At 38.3% G+C, this 18723-nt stretch overlaps 1 non-coding gene across 1 annotated transcript; it reads left to right on the top strand.

Annotated features, from left to right (window-relative positions):
• Positions 1 to 2401: 2401 nt before the first annotated feature.
• Positions 2402 to 2508, top strand: LOC118344928. The gene has a single exon (XR_004798657.1). It is a non-coding gene; the product is annotated as a small nucleolar RNA R71 (small nucleolar RNA).
• The last annotated feature ends 16215 nt before the right edge of the window (positions 2509 to 18723 follow it).

Raw genomic sequence — 18723 nt, 5'->3', positions numbered from 1 at the left:
GTTTGTTTTTCATCTCTTCCTTCTACACCACGACCTAAACAACACCCTTAGGATCAATTTGGCACTTGAATTAATGAAGTAATGGTGATTTAGGGCACTATTCACTCTGCACAAGTGACACAAGATGATGAAATGCAAGTTGAAATTTCAACTCCTTACACCACCGCCCATATCACCCAAAGGTGTGTGTGTGCCTTGAATGTTCTTGAAGTTCTTGTGTTGGAAGCTTGAGCAAGCTATGAAATTTGTAAGTTCTCTTGCCCTAGATCTTAGTTTACATGTCAAGTTGTGATTTTAAGTGTTGTAGTAATTTTTGGATGAATTTAGAAAATGTTACCATGCTTAATTCAAAACCATTAAGAATGGTTTAAATTGTTTTAAGTGGAAATTTAGCTATGGCATGTCTTAGCATATTTTGATATAATTTACTAATGTCTTGGAATGATCATGGAAAGTTTTATTTTTTATTAGAATCATGCCACGATAGGTTTTAATTCTATCTTTCATTGATCATCAAAACAAGCATGAGTTTTAAGTAAGTTTGTGATTAAGGCATAAAGTTTGATTTATTCCACCTAGGCTTGATGATTAGGTAAAACTTCTGATTGGGATAAGAATGAAAATACATGTTTTGGGTGAGTTTTGAAAGCATGCCTTTGTGATTTACACTAGGAACATCAAACTTGATTAATGGAGGACTAATGAAGATTAAGATTTTAAGCCATGATTAGGTGTTGGGATGAACTTGCTCACCCAAGAATTGACCTTTATCATATCATTAATGACTATAGTGATTATTTGTGACTAAAGAAAATTTGCATAAGCATGCATTCATAGGATCAATAGTTGAAATCACACTAAGGCATCAACTAGAGTGCATGCCACGAGTTGGGAATGTTTGAGCTAGTTCCACTTTGAATTTTACAATACTAAGGGTATAGATGGTTTTATAATATGAAAAATATGAGGTCCATGGTGTTTGGTTAAATTTGAGATTTGTTTTAAAATAGTGAAAATTTTAGGGCCTTAGTGGCAATTTTTGAGAGTTTAGGGGTATTTTTGTATATACCAATTTTTGAAGCCTTTGATTATGAACATTTTCCATAGTGGTATAAACCCTAACTTAGTCTAAATTTGATTTCAGACGCTACAACTTTTCAAACTCAGGAAGTTTGTAAGTTGGCCTCTAACTTACACCCTGATAAGTTATTTATGATTTATTGATAAATGCCACATTCATGTTATAATTGTCATTTTGAGCATAAAATATCATGTTATATGATAAATTGAGTGCATACTTACATGACATGTGAAATATTCACCATTTTTAACATGTTGCATATAAATGTCGTTTTCACATGAAAGTTTGCTACATATGCACATATCATGAAATACATTTTTCAAGCAGAGCATGAAAATGAATTTTTGTCACGACCCTAGGCTAGGATGGGGAATTATCTTAGTGGAACTCCTCTATCCAGTCTAGAGTGTTTAAGAATAGAGTGGTAACCCCTGGGTTGATGAGGAAGAGTTAACAGGCTTCAAATGGGTTCTTTTTAAAGAACGTCATAGCAAAGTCAAATGTTATAACGCCTAAGGTTGATGGGTGTACATGTTATGATGTTATGTTATAACTGTAGTCTCACCACTTACCTAACCAAGTTGCTTACCACTTCTCAAGGTGTCTGCCTTGCAATGTTCCTTTAGATTGACCTTTGTCTTACTAGGCAATTGCCTTGTCCACGAGAATTGATGGAATTGGCTAACTGCCCCAATTGCATCTCCTCATTTCTGTTGAAACTCGCCAACTGGTGAAGATTTGCTTCCAGTCTCTCAAATCTCTTTGAACTGGAATTGGTTAACTTCTCAATAGCTATCTCCCAAGGCTACTTACTTTCTGGTTGGGATGGTCTTGGTTGGAAACCAGGAGGATGGAAAGGACTAGAATTGCCACCGTGGTTACCTTGATCTTTCCATAAAAAGTTGGGATGATTTCTCTAGCCTGGGTTCTATGTGTTGTAATAAAAGTTGTTATGCTGCTGCTACCTATTAAAGTTGGATAGAAATTGGACTTGCTCTACCTGCATACAATCAGAACTCATGTCAGCTCCCTCACAACAATCACAACTCAATATAGGACTAGAAACAAAATTCACATTACCCAGCTTACCGAACATTTTTACCAGAGAATCAACCTTGGCATCCACATTGTACATACCTGGAACTTTCTTAGGCATACCTCTTTCATTAGACCACTGATAATTGTTAGAGGTCATTTCTTCTAATAACTCATATGCCTCTTCTATTGAATTACTCGTTAAATTACCTCTTGCTGCTGCGTCTTTGGTAATGCTGACTGAATAATTCATTATAGAAAGTCTGTACAATCAACCAATCAGGAAGACCATGATGTGGACACTTCCTCTGCAATTCTTTAAACCTCTCCCAGGCTAAATATAAATTTTCACCATCAAACTGAACAAAACTGATAATATCATTTCTAAGTTTGGCAGTCTTACCTGGGGGAAAATATTTACTCATAAAAGCTTGTGACAAGGCGTTCCGAGTGTTGAAAGAGTTAGGTGCTTTGGAATTCAACCAGGCTTTGGCTTTATCCTTTATAGAAAATGGAGAAAGTCGGAGCCGAATAACATCATCACTAACTCCATTCATCTTAATTGCATCACAAATCTCCAAGAAATTGGCAAGGTGTGCATGTGGATCCTCAGCAGGTCCTCCACCAAATTTCTCCTGCTACAGAATCTGGATGAGACCAGACTTAATCTGAAAGTTATTAGCATTGACTATAGGTCTCACAATGTTGGGTTGAGCACCATTGACATTTGGCACGACATAGTCACACAACGCCCTCTAATTCTGGTTATTTTGCCAATCGTTGTTTTCTCCTTAGTGCACGTAGAGTTATCTCAATTTCTAGATAAAAAATCTCAATTAGCTCACAGCTATGTGGCATACACTAAATATAGAAAACATAAATTGACAAATAGAAACATAGAACTAAAAACCCTAGAAAATGATGGAATTTGGCCTCGAGAGGGTGGGGCCAGTCTAAATGAATAACACAATGGAACAATACAGTCTAAATAATACATGAATTTATTTGTATTAATATTGAAAACAATCCTCCTTAGAAATGGCACCAAAAAACTTGATGGTTCCTAGACTCTACCACAAGTGCATGGGTCGTGACCAGTAGAACAAGACAAAAAGAATATCGTCAACCTTAAAGGTTGGAGGATCTAGGAAAGCCTTGAAGGAAGGAGCCGATGCATATCTAGTGAACTAGTGTAACAGAGGAACCTAAAGGAGTCAAAGGGATTCTTGCAATAGAAGAGTTTCCTGAAGTTTTTGTCGATAATCTGTCTGGATTACCCCCAAACCAGGAAACAGAGTTTGTAATTGAGTTGGAGACAGCTGTGGTCCTAGTATACAAGGCACCTTATCGAATGGCCCCGACCGACTTGAAGGAGCTGAAGGTTCAAATTGAGGAACTCCTCGAAAAGGGATTTATTTGCTCGTGTTCATCCCCATGGGGTGCACTAGTCCTATTTGTGAAAAAGATGGCTGGTACTATGAGCATGTGCATTGACTATTGGGATTTGAATAAAGTAATCATTAAGAATAAGTACCCTTTACCTTGGATCGACGACTCGTTGGATTAATTGCAAGGAGCGTCGGTATTTTCTAAGATAGACCTACGATTGCGATATCATCAGTTGAAGATTAAAGATCAAGATGTACCTAAAACGGCATTTTGGACTAGTTATGGAAACTTTGAATTTTTAGTAATGCCTTCCGAATTGACAAATCCCCAACAATATTCATGGATTTGATGAATCGGATATTTAGGTAGTATTTGGATAGCTTTGTAGTGGTGTTCATTGATGACATTTTGATTTACTCTCGAAGTGATGAAGAACATAGGGAGCACCTAAGGATAGCGTTGAGGACTTTACAAGAACATCAACTTTACACTAAGCTCAGCAAGTGTGAGTTTTGGCATAGAGAGGTAAAATTTTTGGGACATGTTATTTCCAGTAAAGGTGTAGCAATAAATCCTACTAAGATAGAAGCAATAATAGAATGGCAGAAACCGACCAATGCCCACGAGATACATAGTTTTCTGGGTTTGGCAGGATATTACCGAAGATTCATCGAAGGTTTTCCTAAACTGTTTGGTCCCTTAACGACATTGACGAAGAAGAATGCCAAGTACATTTGGAGTGAGGAATGTGAAAGGAGTTTCCAGGAACTAAAAAGGAGGTTAACCACGACACTTGTGTTGGCTTTACCTAAGCCTCATAAGCCATATGTGAACCTAAAAATGAGGCAGAGAAGTTGAGCTGAGATTACCAGCGATTACCAGTGTGAGATCAAGTATCACCCTGGAAAATCCAATGTGGTAGCAAGTGCCCTTAGTCGTAAGACTCAGGCCGACGTGCAATCAGTTTTGGCAAGACCGCAGGAATTATTGATAGGAAAGCCACCAAGAGATATCAGGTTAACAGTGGTGGAGGAGATTGTACCATTAACTGATGGGAAAAATATTATCAAAGGACAGAGTAAGGATAATAAATTGGAGAAACTTCAACAGTAAATTCTGAAATCCGAAGGACCACAACATTTATTGATTGGTAAAAATGGGATGTTGTACTACAAGGAGAGGAAAATGATTCCTAATGTTCCTGAATTAAAGGAAAGGATTCTGAAGGAAGCCCATTGTACACCATATATTGCTCATCCTAGTAGCACCAAGATGTACTGGGATTTGAAGGGACAATTTTGGTGGGATGGAATAAAAAGAGTTATGGCGGAATTTGTTGCAAAATGTTCAATTTGCCAGCTGGAGAGTTTCAACCATTACCAATCATAGAATGGAAGTGGGAGGATGTGTCTATGGACTTTGTGATAGGTTTGCAAGGACATTGTCAAGGAAGAATTCGATTTGGGTCATAGTTGACTGATTGACCAAAAGTGCACATTTTGAACCTATCGCTAATACATATTCGTGGGACAAGCTCTCTCGTGTGATGCCCCCAAATTCCATTTGGGATTGGATGAACATTTGAAGCATCAAGACATGTACCACAAGGTTACCTACCCCGTTCAAGACATATATAATGCAATGTTCCTAACATGCATATAGCATTATGTAATATTCGCATCGGATAAATTTATTTCTTTAACAATACTATGCACCAAACTGAAAATATCCCAAATATTTAAAACATATTTAAAACAAAAGGACATACTAAACAACTGAGATCATAACGCTAGTCCAAAATGTGTAACACCCGGGCCCAGCCAAGCCCGCTTTGCAAAATTTTTGAGTTTATAGGTATGAAAAGTCCATTTGAAATTTCGAGTAAAATTTTTTGGAAGAGAGTATGGGCCTAAACTATTTTTGGCAGATTATAATTTTCTTTTTTTGATAGGTTTAAAATATTTTAATGGACCAAGTAGATTTTCACTCGAAAAATTTATGGGGCTACTGTAATTTTTTTAGGTTGAGTTGAGATCCAAAACTTAGAGAAAAAGACCATGCATTAACCCCATTCAAGATCCAAGTCGTGGTCCAATTATTCGTTCAACCTATGCTCTATCTCAAGCTCCGTGTCCTTGATTGGTTGACCTTCTTCATGGAAGCGAATACGATCTGCAGACGTATTCGGGGTTTCACAAGGTATAAACCGACTTGCGCGTTCTTTCGCTGCGCGACTCGATTATACTTCTAGGTCAAAGTTGCGCTGATTTCTTCTTTTTGCTTCCTTCGAGCTACACCACAGTTGCCGTTCCTCATGTGGTAATGCTCGTAAAAAATGAAGCCTTCCTCAAGCATCTGCATCAATCACATGAGTGCGATGATGCTCAAATATTTTCATCTGTCTCGATTGTTCTGCTATCACCTATTGCTTTCTTCTGAGGCAATCTCTGATATGACGTTCTCTTCATTCTCTCAACTGTGCCATTGAAGAAATAGACATACGTGGGGTCCTTCTAGATCGTGTCATCCCCTGTTTCAAGGGTTTGGTAGGTGTACACAACGTTACCACGCTCAAACTAACAAACATGGAACAAACAGATTTCACATAGAACAAAACATTCACAATATATATATATATATATATATATATATATTAAACAATTCATGCATACATAATGAGTTCTAAGATACAAACAAATGAGGATATTCACTTCTCATTGTATCCTTTCATTCCCTTGTTGCTTCTTCAAATTCATAGGGTGCCATCTGAATGGTAGCCTGGAAACTATTATTGTAGGCAAATTCCACCAAAGGTAGGTGACTCTCCCAATCACCACTTAGCTCCATAACTCATGCTCGCAGCATGTCTTCCAAAGTTTGGATTGTACGTTCCGTCTATCCATTCGTCTGAGGGTGATAAGCACTACTAAAACTCAAACGAGTGCCTAACATCTTTTGCAAGCTATGCAAAAATCGTGAAGTAAAACGAGTATCTCAATCCGATACTATGGTTTTAGGTACTCCATGCAATCAGACGATTTCCTTAACATATACTCGAGAGAGTTTTTCCATAGAGTCCGTGTTAGATATGGGTAAAACATGTGCGCTCTTAGTCAATTTGTCGACTATAACCCATATCGAATTATTTCTTCAAGATGTCCTTGGCAGACCAATTACAAAATCCATCGACACATCACCCCATTTCCACTCTGGGATAGGCAATGACTGTAGTTCACCTGCTAGTCTTTGATGTTCGGCTTTTACCATTTGGTAGATGGAGCATTTTGCCACAAACTCTGCTACTTCTTTCTTAATTCCATCCCACCAACACTGACCTTTCAAATCTTGGTACTGCCAGGGTACGCTGTGTAAGGGGTGCAATGAGCCTCCCTTAGTATCTTTTCCTTCAGTTCAACGATGTTAGGAATCACTTTCCTCTCCTTATAAAAGAGCATCTCAGTCCTTCCAATAGAGAAATGTTGGGGCCCTTCTAATTTCAGAATCTTTTGTTGAAGCTTCTCCAGTTTCTCATCTTTGCGCTGTCCCTCCAGGATTTCTTCTTCAGTCATAAATATGAACTCTTGTACTACTGCGAAAATGGCATCTTGTGGTGGATCTGCAATCATTAGATTCCTCAATCTTACCAAGATCAATGGCAAGTCTATCTGAGCTTTGCAGCTAAGTGTGCCAGCTACAACGTTAGCCTTGCCGGGGTGATATTTAATCTCACACTGATAATCACTAATGGTCTCCACCCATCTCCGTTGCCTGATATTCAAATTTTTCTGGCTAAACAGGTACTTGAGACTTTTGTAGTTCGTACACAGTTCACATTTCTCTCCGTACAAATAGTTCCTCCAAATCTTTAGTGAAAAATCTACCGCTGCCAATTCCAAGTCGTGGGTAGGATAATTCTGTTCATGATCCTTGAGTTGTCATGAAGCACAAGTGATGACTCTTCCTTCATGCATTAGAATGCATCCCAAACCCATCTTAGAGACATCACTATAGACTACATAGGACTTGTGAGGTTCTAGTGGTGCTAATACTGGGGCCGAAGTCTTCAATTCCTAAAAACTCTTCTCACACTGCTCAGTCCATACGTATCTAACATTATTCCTTGTCATAGCCGTTAAAGGGCTACAAAGTCTAGAAAACCCTTATACAAACCTTAGGTAGTATCCTGCCAAACTGAGGAAACTACGTACTTCATGAGCATTAGTTTACCTTTGCCCTTCCGTTACAACATCAATTTTGGCAGGGTCCACTGCCACTCCTTTGCAAGAAATCACATGTTCCAAAAATTTCTCTTCACGGAGCCATAACTCAAACTTACTAAGTTTGGCATACAACTGATGTTCCTGTAATATCTCTAGTACAATCTTCAAGTGCCTCTTATGCTCTTCCTCATCATGGGAGTAGATCAATATGTTGTCTAAGAATAGTACTACAAAACTATCCAAGTATTGCCAGAAAATCTTATTCATCAATTCCATAAATGTTGTAGGGGCATTTGTCAGCCCAAAAGGCATAACTAGGAACTCGAAATGTCCATAGCGAGTTCAAAAAATAGTCTTAGAGACGTCTTGCTCCCTGATTCTGAGTTGGTGATATCCAGATTGTAGATCAATCTTTGAGAAAACTGCAACTCCTTGTAATTGATCTAACATATCGTTTATACTTCGCAAGGGATATTTATTCATAACAGTCACCTTGTTCAATTCCCTATAATCGATACACATCTGAAGAGTCCCATCCTTCTTCTTAACAAATGAGACCGGTGCTCCCCATGGCAATGAGCTAGGTTGGATAAAATCCTTCGCTAGAAGCTCTTCAATTTGCACTTTAAGCTCTTTCAACTCTACTGGGGTCATTCGATAGGGTAACTTATGCACTGGGGCTATGGCCAGTTCAAGCTTGATTACAAATTTAATCTCTCGATTAGGGGGTAGGTAGTTCATCAGCGAAGACCCTAGGAAAATCCTTAATCACAGGGATTCCTTGGATTTCTTTAGGTCCTACCGGAACGTCCATCATCATTACTAGATAAACGTTGTCCCCATTCACTAAACTCTTCTTGACTTGTTCAGCCGTTACGTTAGACAAATCAAGCCGAACAGTGTCACCCAATGCATATAATAGATCCTTTCTTGTGTAGGTAGATTGAATACTACTTCCTGCCTTCGACAACCTATCTGAGCGTAATGCCTAGACAACTAGTCCATTCCTAAGATTAGGTCAAATTCCATCAAGTGGAAGACAATCAAATCTACGGTCAACACTAAGTCTGCGATTTCCAACGGGCAATTCTTAACTACACTTGTGCAACCAGTTACTTTCTCGTCTGGAATAGCTACTAAAAATTTCTGAGGCATTGGCTCAGCTTCTAGCTCACATTATCGTACGCATCTACTAAAGATAAAAGACCTCAATGCTCCAGAATCAAACATAACACATACCACATACTGCTTCAATCTAACTTTACCTAGAGAGGTAACTATAATTACTCACGACTCCCAAACACAAGGTATCTATGAATTAAGGCAAAGTTGGAAATGTTACCAGTAATCATTCCCGCGTCTATCGTCTCATCAGCTTCTAGGTCTACCTATTTTGGCGTAATGGCATAAACTTTGGCTTTCACTGTGGTCTTGGGTTTAGCGTTTGGCGTTCACACTCCTTTAGGCATAATCTGCAGACAATCCTGGATCATATGGCCGGTTTGACTGCATCTTAAACATGCTCCCGAGGCCCTACGACATTCTCCACTGTGCCTCTTCCCGCATTGGTGACAAGGTGGTGGAGAGAGTGAGAGTTCATGCACTCTCTCCATTGTGCCTCCTTCAAGGTTTATCCTTGATGGTACCAAATTATGTGGAGAGAGTGAGAGTTCATGCCATTTTTGAAAAAATGGCAAGGGAAAAACCCTTTGGTGTGTACCCCTTCCTTTTTATAGAAGACCCTTCACTTCCCTCCTTGGTTGCTTCCAAAATCCTTGCATAGATGACAAGTGGCATAGGTTTCTTCTCCTCCTTTCTCTTTTGCTGAAAATGCCTCGTAGAATTCCCCACATGGATTGCACCAAGAAGGGACATCTTGGGGGTGGCGTGTAGGGTTTCTCTTCCCTTGGCCAAAATTCCTTTCTTTCCCCTTTATGCCCTTCCTTCCCTTAAGCAAGTGAATATTTCTTCAACTGTAGCTTGGTAAAACATCGTATGCCTCTTCCTTTTCCCAACAAGTAACCTTTGGCATGGATTACAAGTGACATTGGGTGTGTGGGATAGCCCTAGCCGTCCACTCCTTCTTCTTTTCCCAAGTGGATGTTTCAACTTCCTAGTGCTCCTTCCCTAGGTGACCTTTTGTGACTCTCCCAGATTCCGCTTGGGATCGGACTAACATCCGAAGCGTCGGGACATGCAACACAAGGTTATCTGCCCCTGTTCATGACATATAAGAAAGTAAACATCCACGATTATAGCATGGGTCTCAGAAGACTATAATCTCAAAACAACGGACACCTGGCTCTATAATTACATTGCCAAAATACACTATTGGGCTAGTTCGTTGAGTAACTCGCGTAACTCGACTAACGATGCCGGAATACTATCTAAAGACCTAACTATGGAGGCTGCAGCTCCGTGTTGCGTCTACGGTGTCTAGTCAACCTCCTCCAGACTACCAGCGTTTGCTCCTTGCTCTAATCCTGACACATCGTCTACCATTCGAGGGGAATGATAGTTGGGACTACCACGATGATATTTGATTACAAATCTCAGCAAGTTAAAAGAAAACTTCCACATAGGTTAATGATGCATGCATAGCAGTAAATGCATGAATGCATAATCAAAGTCATAAGTATAGCATAACTTGACATATAGCATGGCATAAATGACATAACTTGAACTGAAACTGAAACTTTGCTTGACGTGACATGGCATGTACGTGAACTTAAAATATAATATGGATTAGCAACATAGCATGAACGTGAACTTGAAATATAACATGGACTTGAAACATAGCATGAACGTGAACATACATAATTTGAACATGAACTTGAACATAACATGAATCTGAGCATAACATAACATAAACGTGAACTTGAAACATAATGTGAACGTGAAAATGACATAACATGAACGTGAACATAACCTGACATTAACGTGGACTTGAAACATGATATGAACTTGAAACATAGCGTGAACGTGAACATAACTTGACATGAACGTGAACTTAAAACATGATATGAACTTGAAACATGGCATAAACGTGAGCAAACAAAACATGAATGTGAACTTGAACATAACATAATGTGAAACATGACTTGAACATGAAATACATGAACTCAAAATCTTTCTCAATAGACGTAATTAATAAAAATGACCATACGGGTGCTACACGGGTCCTTTTGAGCCGTGTGTCCCTGTTGATTACCAGCAGGTGTCTATACCAATTGTGAGTGCGTTAATACATACTCCACAGTTGCTGCGGCCTCGCGTATTCTATGTGTCACAATCGTTGTGTCTCTTGTAGTGTATGCTTCACAGTTGTTGTGGCCTCATGAATTGTTTGTGCCACACTTGCAGTGAACACACGTAACATAAAGTGTGGCTCCATCAGTGTTAGTGTCCGGCGCGCTCAGGTGACAAGCTAGTTAGGCCTCATTCGCAACCTATTGACTGTACTTCATCAACTCAGGAAATTTCACACCTATTTAGACACTCCAGCGTGAAAAAAGGAGTTTCACTAGGATATTACCCTATCTTAGCACTTAGGGTCGTGATTGACATGAATAACTTAACTGGCATACATGATATTTCGTAACGTGACATGAATGTGACATAAAAGACAGAAGTCCTGACGTAGCGTAACGTGACATGAACGTAAGACGATAGACATGACATACTTTGAGACATAAATGTAACAAATAACATTCCATAGCATGACATACCATATAATAGACAACATTTCATAACATGACATAACATGTGACAGTGAATATTACGTGACATGACATACATGTAATAGATGGCATAAGTAATATGACATACTTGCAACATATAGTAACATGAGACAAAGTATATTATGTAACAGATAAGATTTTTGTGACAGAATATTTCGTGTAATAGATAAACATGTGATGAAATGGCATATATAACAACATACGAACATAAACTGTAGTTTCCTTACCTATCACACATACACAGTAAACTAATAGTAAGTTAAGAGCTAACTTACCTCGATCGTCGCGTTCTACGAGAATAAAGTGTGAAACACGAGGAACTGTAAGTGGGTATTCTAAAAGTTAAAAATTTAATTACTAACAATTAGAAGTGTGAAAAGAGATAACTTAGAGTATAATTACCATTTTACCCTCTACATGTTGAAAATGATCGTTTTACCCCTAACTTAAGGATTTCGCATCCTAACTTCAACAATTACAAAAAATTTACATTCATCATGTAAATTCTATCCTAAACTCAAATATCAACTCAGAAAAATTGAAAACCATTCACAACTATGGAAAACTCATTAGGGCTGAAACATTCATAAGTCATTTCTCTTGATTTTGGTTGCAATTTCTTCCATCTTCAAACCCTATGATTAAACCAAAATTTTATAACAAAGATCTTCATATCCTAAGTTTAAAAACACACTTAAATATCCATTAAGAAAAAGATAATCATCAACACCAAGTTTTTTGTAAGAAGACCAAAACTTTTTAACAAAAAGTAAACCCTTAAATCACAAGTTTTGACCTTAATAAAAACATCTCCAAGAATTCTAAAAAATCATATCTTACTTCTAACATATTCATAACATCATCCTAAGATCAACCATGCTTTAAATCATAAAACAAAAGTCACCAAAAATCACAAAACAACAATTGGAGTTTTTGGTTTTACACTTAGTCCAAAAACAGAGACTTTTCTCTCAACTAACTTTGATTAGTCTCTTGATCCATGGCTTAAAGACATGAGATCTTCAAACTACCACATCACATGGTTTAAAAATGTGTCCTAAAGAAGATCCAACAATCAATCTTAAAATCACGATGCTAAAACTCAATAAAACATGAATCTAACTCAACAACATCAAATCTTAGGCCTAACTGAAATCCTCTTGCATAGAAAAATCATATCTTTAAAAATAATACTAAATATCTTCAAAATACATCCCATGTATATAATAGGCTTAGGATCATCACATAAAAATATCAAAGCCTTTGGAATAAGATTAGACTACGAAATATTCAAACTTTTACAAAACAAAAACTGTTTTTGCACTTCCAATTTTCAAGTTTCTTGATCTAAGGAAATCTATCATCAAAAGCTTTATTCATTCAACAAAAGCTTAATGAATATTCATAAAAACATGCTGAAAAAACTCCATAAATTTTTTGGACCAAGATATGTCCATTAGCTTGGTCAGAAATTCCAAAACATAACATATTCTCCAGTTTCACGCCCAGAATGACCTTTCCATGGTTAAAAATACTTTTGACCAACCAAATGAGAATGGAATGTGACTAATAATATATCCAAGGAAACTAAACTCAAAGACAAACAACGTTTATGAAGGAGTCATCATGCGAAAATGTTTACAATGGGTCGAACATCTCCACGAAAAAAGATCCAGTAATCTGCCCGAGAGAGGTTTTTTAAATGTCTTTCTATGAACGGGGTGAAGAAGTGATGAAAGGGAGTGAAATGTGTCATGCACGACTTTATACTTTTGGAGGGGGAAGTTATGGGCTTGAATGACCTTTTATTGGAGGTGGCTATGTGACATAAAGTGGAGAATAGAGAGGAGTAAGGACTGCATGCAGCAACTATGAGATATGGAGGTTGATGGGGTGGATTTCTCCTTCACATCAAGGCGCTATTGGGTGCAGCCAATGGCAGTGAATGGTTTGCCATGTGAGGAAGGAAACTTCAAGAAGTTTTGCCAAGGTGGCCAAATTCGTGGGCCTTGGTGGGCCTCAACCAAGTGGGTTTCAATTTGGGGTTTAAATGGGGTTTGGTTAGGGTTTGAGATCCTATCAAGCCCAAATCTAATTTTTCTAGTCCCAATCAAATTTTCAAGGTTTAGAAGGTTGGATAATGATGTCATAACAAGGTTTTGATTAATTAATAGCATGTGGAAGTGATTTAATCAAGTGATTAAACACAATGCTAGAAATCGGATTAAAAAAGGTTTGGAGGCCAACTCTAGGGTTTGGGAAACCGTTTAGGGTTTCGGTTTCAACCAAGTTTTTGGGGTTTCAATTGGATTCCAACCATTTAAGGTTTCTCTAGGATTGAAATCATCTTTGGTCTGGCACAATTTGGTTGATCAGATGAAACAAAGTTTTGCTTGGATGACAAGATCTTTTTTTTTTTTTTTTTTAGAAAGAGTGAGAAATCACCTGTTCAATAGTGATCCCCACTCAATTTTATTAATAAGCCCTCACTTGTGGTGGAGGAATACCGTGGTAACAAACATATGTACTCAGGCTTTACAATATTAAGAAAGACTAATTAAGCCCCAAGCACCAGACACCAACACAAAACTCAAACAAAAACTAACAAGTGAACAAAACCAAATAAAAACATGCCTGACTAAAGGAATTTTATATAAATAAGAGAACTGACACGCATTCCTAAATACATCCACACTACCTGAGATAAGCCAATCCACATGAATCTGTTCTAAGAATACCTCTTAATAGATGAGGAACTTCCGTCTGCCCTAACCACTCATGGGAGACCCCATTACTACCCAATCGAGCCAAAAAATCTGCAACCTTATTCCCTTCCCTATAAATATGCTTAATAGAAAAGTTCAGCTCTGCCAACATATTCATAATGTCTTCTCAAAAATCCTCTAAGTACCAGAGATTACATCTTCTGTCCTGAACCCAATTAACAACCAAAAGCGAGTCCATTTCAATAATTATATTATTAAGCCCCAATCTTTTACAATGTTCAATCCCTCTTCGCAAGGCAATAACTTCCGCAAGATTATTGCTACCACTCCCAATGGATTCAGCAAACGCAAAAACCATCTTCCCAAACTCATTTCTTACTTCTCCTCCGGCACCCAAAATTCCAGGATTATTAATACTACTTCCGTCCACATTCAATTTAAACCAATCTTTCTTCTACCTCTCCCATCTTACTGCCATTGAAACCCCTCTTTTTTTTTAAATTAATAGAAAGATTCAAAGACTTCAATATCTGTACATCCTTTTCCACAAGCCGGGAATCCTTGTGAATCTTAATACCCACCCAATTAATCCAATACTTTATCAATCTCCATAAAACCTGAACCTTCTCCTTCCTACCTTCCATCCGTGTTGTACATCGCCACTTCCATAAATTCCATGTGAAGATGATAGGAATAACTCCCATTAGAATACCTAACTGAGAGGACTTCGATGCTCTTCGAAACCAAGCCTCAACAGTTGCCCTCCAAGACGGGTTCGGGACAAACGCGATACCCAAAGTATTAGAACTAAACTTCCATAAAGCCTTAGCAATATTACCACTATATAACACATGATTAATATCCTCAATGGCACCGTCCCGACAACATTCACATTTCGAGACTAAAGGCACACCAAGTCTCCTTATACGATCATCCACTGCAAGGCATGAGTTTAAGGCCTTCCACATAAGCACATAAAACTTCTTTGGTAAAGCTGAATTCCAAATCCAATCCGACCATTGACAATTAGGATTACGAATCCGAACAAAAGACCAGGCTATTCTAGTCGTGAAAGACCCATCCGAATTTTCTAACCAAATAAGCTGATCCTTACCAATCCTCCTACTACTAACTTCATTGACTATTTCCTCCATTTTCTTAGGCCCTACTAGCTGCTCAAGCTGCTCCATATCCCAATTGTTATTAATCATACAATTTTTCAGCTTCAATTCTGAATCACCCACCATCGGATGCTGCTCCATTAGAGGTCCAGAATTTAGCCAACTGTCTCTCCAGAACGACACGTTCCCCTCCCTAATCTTCCACTTGGAACGTGAAAGTACAACATGAATTTCTTTTAGTCCATCTAGTGCCTCTAGATGGACTAAGCTCAAGCTGATGCTGACCATGCAAATATTTAGCACAAAAAAAATATTTTCCATAAAGAATCTGAACTTAACAAATTCCAGGCAAATTTAAGATGCAATGATCTTTGCACATCAACAAAACTTCTCAAACCAACCCCTCCTTCATCAACATGTTTGCATAATCTGTCCCATTTAATCCATTTCCTCTTGGGACTCCCATTAATTGAGCCCCAAAAAAAAGTGCTAAATAACTTATTAAACTGAAGCAACACTAATTTCGGAACTTACATCACCGATAACAAGTGAATTGGCATACTCGACAACACATGCTTTAATAAAATGACTCTCGCCCCTGGGGAGAGAAAACTCACCTTCCAACCTTCAATCTTCTTATGAATTTTTTGAATAACATCCTGGAAATGAATTAACTTCAATTTGCTAGAAACAATAGGCACCCCTAAATACTTGACCGGGAACACCCCTTCCGTGAACTGTGTATTCAATAAAAGATGTCTACGTCTAACAAAATTAATTCTTTTAGAGAAAAAGATAGATGACTTGGCCCTATTTACCTGTTGACCCGACCACTCAACATAAATACGAAGAACTTCAACAATCTCCGAAACTGAAGACCTCCCTCCATTTGCGAAAATCACCATGTCATCAGCATATAAAAGATGAGAAATAACAGGACCATGTCTAGGATGGGAAAAACTTTTAATTCTACCCAACTCAAATTTCTTTTTTAACAGCCGAGAGAGAACTTCTTCTACCAAAATGAACAAATAAGGAGATAGAGGATCTCCTTGTTGGAGACCATGTCCACCCTTGAAAAAACCTTTTGCAGCACCATTCATTACCACAGAATACCAAGGCGTATTAACACATTGAACTAACAAATGACAAACCTCTGGGGAAAAACCAAAAGCTTTCAAAATATGACTTAAAAAATCCCAGTCAATCGTGTCATAAGCTTTTGCAAAATCAATTTTCATCATAATATTACCTCCTCGAATTGGCTTGTTTATATCATGAATAAGCTCCTGAGTTAGACTAATATTTTAAAAAATACTTCTACCAGGCAAAAAAGCTCCTTGTTCCATAGAAATAATCCTACTGAAAACTAAAGTAAATCTGTTCACTAAAATTTTAGAACAAATTTTATAGACTACTGAACAGAGACTTATGGGCCTAAAATTCCCAAACGACGTAGGATTCTGAACTTTTTGGAATTAAGACAATATAAGAGGCAGAGTAAAACCTTGGTAAGGCAGCCCCACCAAAAAAATCACTAACAGCTTCCAATAAATCTTGATACACCAAGGACCAACAATGCTGAAAAAAACCTGAGCCAAATCCATCCGGCCCCGGACTACTATCCACCAGAATAGAAAAAAGTGCATCTTTTACTTCCCCAACCAACGGAATACTACCAAAAAATTGATTTTCCTCCTCCGAAACTTCCTCTAAAATTAACCCAACCAGATCTGGCAATGAACTTGTTGATTTAGCTTTGAGGAAATCCTCAAAAAAAACACACAACCTCATGGATATCTTCAGGCGAGTTAAGCACTCTGCCATCAGAGAGCTTCATTTCCATCGCCATATTATGTTTGTTATTCTGCAAAGCTTTAAAGAAAGCAATCGAAACCTCACCCTGCGATACCCACTTTTGTTTGACTTGTTGAGCAATACAAGACTCTTCCATTTTTAACCAGACATCAAGCTCAACCTTGTTAGCTAAAACGTCTGCTTCAACATTCTCTGAGTAACATTCTTGTAGCCTTAATTCACCTTCCTCCACTTTAGCTTCTAATTCTTTAATATGCTTTCCTGTCCAGCCAAACACGTCCTTGTTCCAAGATTTAAGAACCAGTTTTAACCTCTTCAATTTCGCGGCTAGCTTCCACAAACCCGTACCACTAACCTCCACCTGCCAAGAACTAGAAACACATCTCCAAAAATCGTCATGATTACTCCACATATATTGAAATTTAAAAGATGTGTGACCATACCTAGCAGATGAAACCAAATGACCCAATACCATAGGGGAGTGATCTGAAGTCCTCCTAGGAAGATATTGAATTCTACCCGACGGATAAAGTTCCTTAAACTTGGAATTACATAAAGCTCTATCCAATCTAGCCCATGAACGCGCCATACCTAATCGTCCGTTGCACCAAGAAAAACCATAACCTGAAAAAGGCACCTCAACAAATCTGCCATTATCAATAAAGGAACAAAAATCCTCCATTGCAATAAGCATCCTAGGATTTCCCCCTCTTCTCTCATTATCATTACATATGACATTAAAATGCCCAATAATCACATGAGGAAACTGCAAATTATTAACTCCATGTAAATTAGACCACAAAGACCTCCGATCTAAAAAACGACACTTTGCATAAACCGAAGAGATCAATAAACTAGAATTAATAAGCAAAGTAAGATGCTGATCCGAAACACCCATAACATCCACCTTCAAACCAGACTTCCAAAAACACCAAAGCTTTCCTGCTTGATTAGCATTTGATAGACACTCATCAAATTCTAGAAACGTCTTCCAATAACTCAAATGAGAATCATCCCTAAACGGTTCTGCAATAAAAAAAATAATAGGTTGCAGCTCTCGTACAAGCCCCCTCAAACATTTCCTCGAGGTACCAAGGCCACGGATGTTCCAAAACAACATTTTATTCATCATTGATTCTGCTTAGAGGGCTTGCTAGGAACCCTATAGGACCTACATAACATACGCTTACTAGGAGACTTCCTAACTACTAAATCAGAATCCGAAAAATCATCTTTTTGTTTACCTAGGTGGGGATAATTACCTTCATCCTCTGATTTGGACTCCATCTGCAAATCTGGCGGGACTAACTGCACATCTCCTTCTGCTACTGGGATAGTCCCGCTTGGAACCATTTCAATTCTGGACTCTAGCTGCACAGCATCATCCGCTACTGATGAATTCCCGCTGGGATCCACAATACTGGATTCTTTTTGCATTGCAACTTCCACTACTGGTAAAGTCTCGCTGAGTTCCACCCTTCTGGATTCTAATTGGCCACCAACTACAGCAGACAGATCATGAACTGTTATTGGTAAATAGACCAACTCCTCAACTGGTAAAGTCCCGCTGGCCTCTCCACAAATCAACGGATT

The sequence above is a fragment of the Juglans regia genome, chromosome 16 (assembly GCF_001411555.2).
Source record: "Juglans regia cultivar Chandler chromosome 16, Walnut 2.0, whole genome shotgun sequence".
Classification (NCBI taxonomy): Eukaryota; Viridiplantae; Streptophyta; class Magnoliopsida; order Fagales; family Juglandaceae; genus Juglans; species Juglans regia.
Note: the sequence above shows the minus strand (reverse complement) of the source record. Positions and strands in the feature narration are given on the sequence as shown.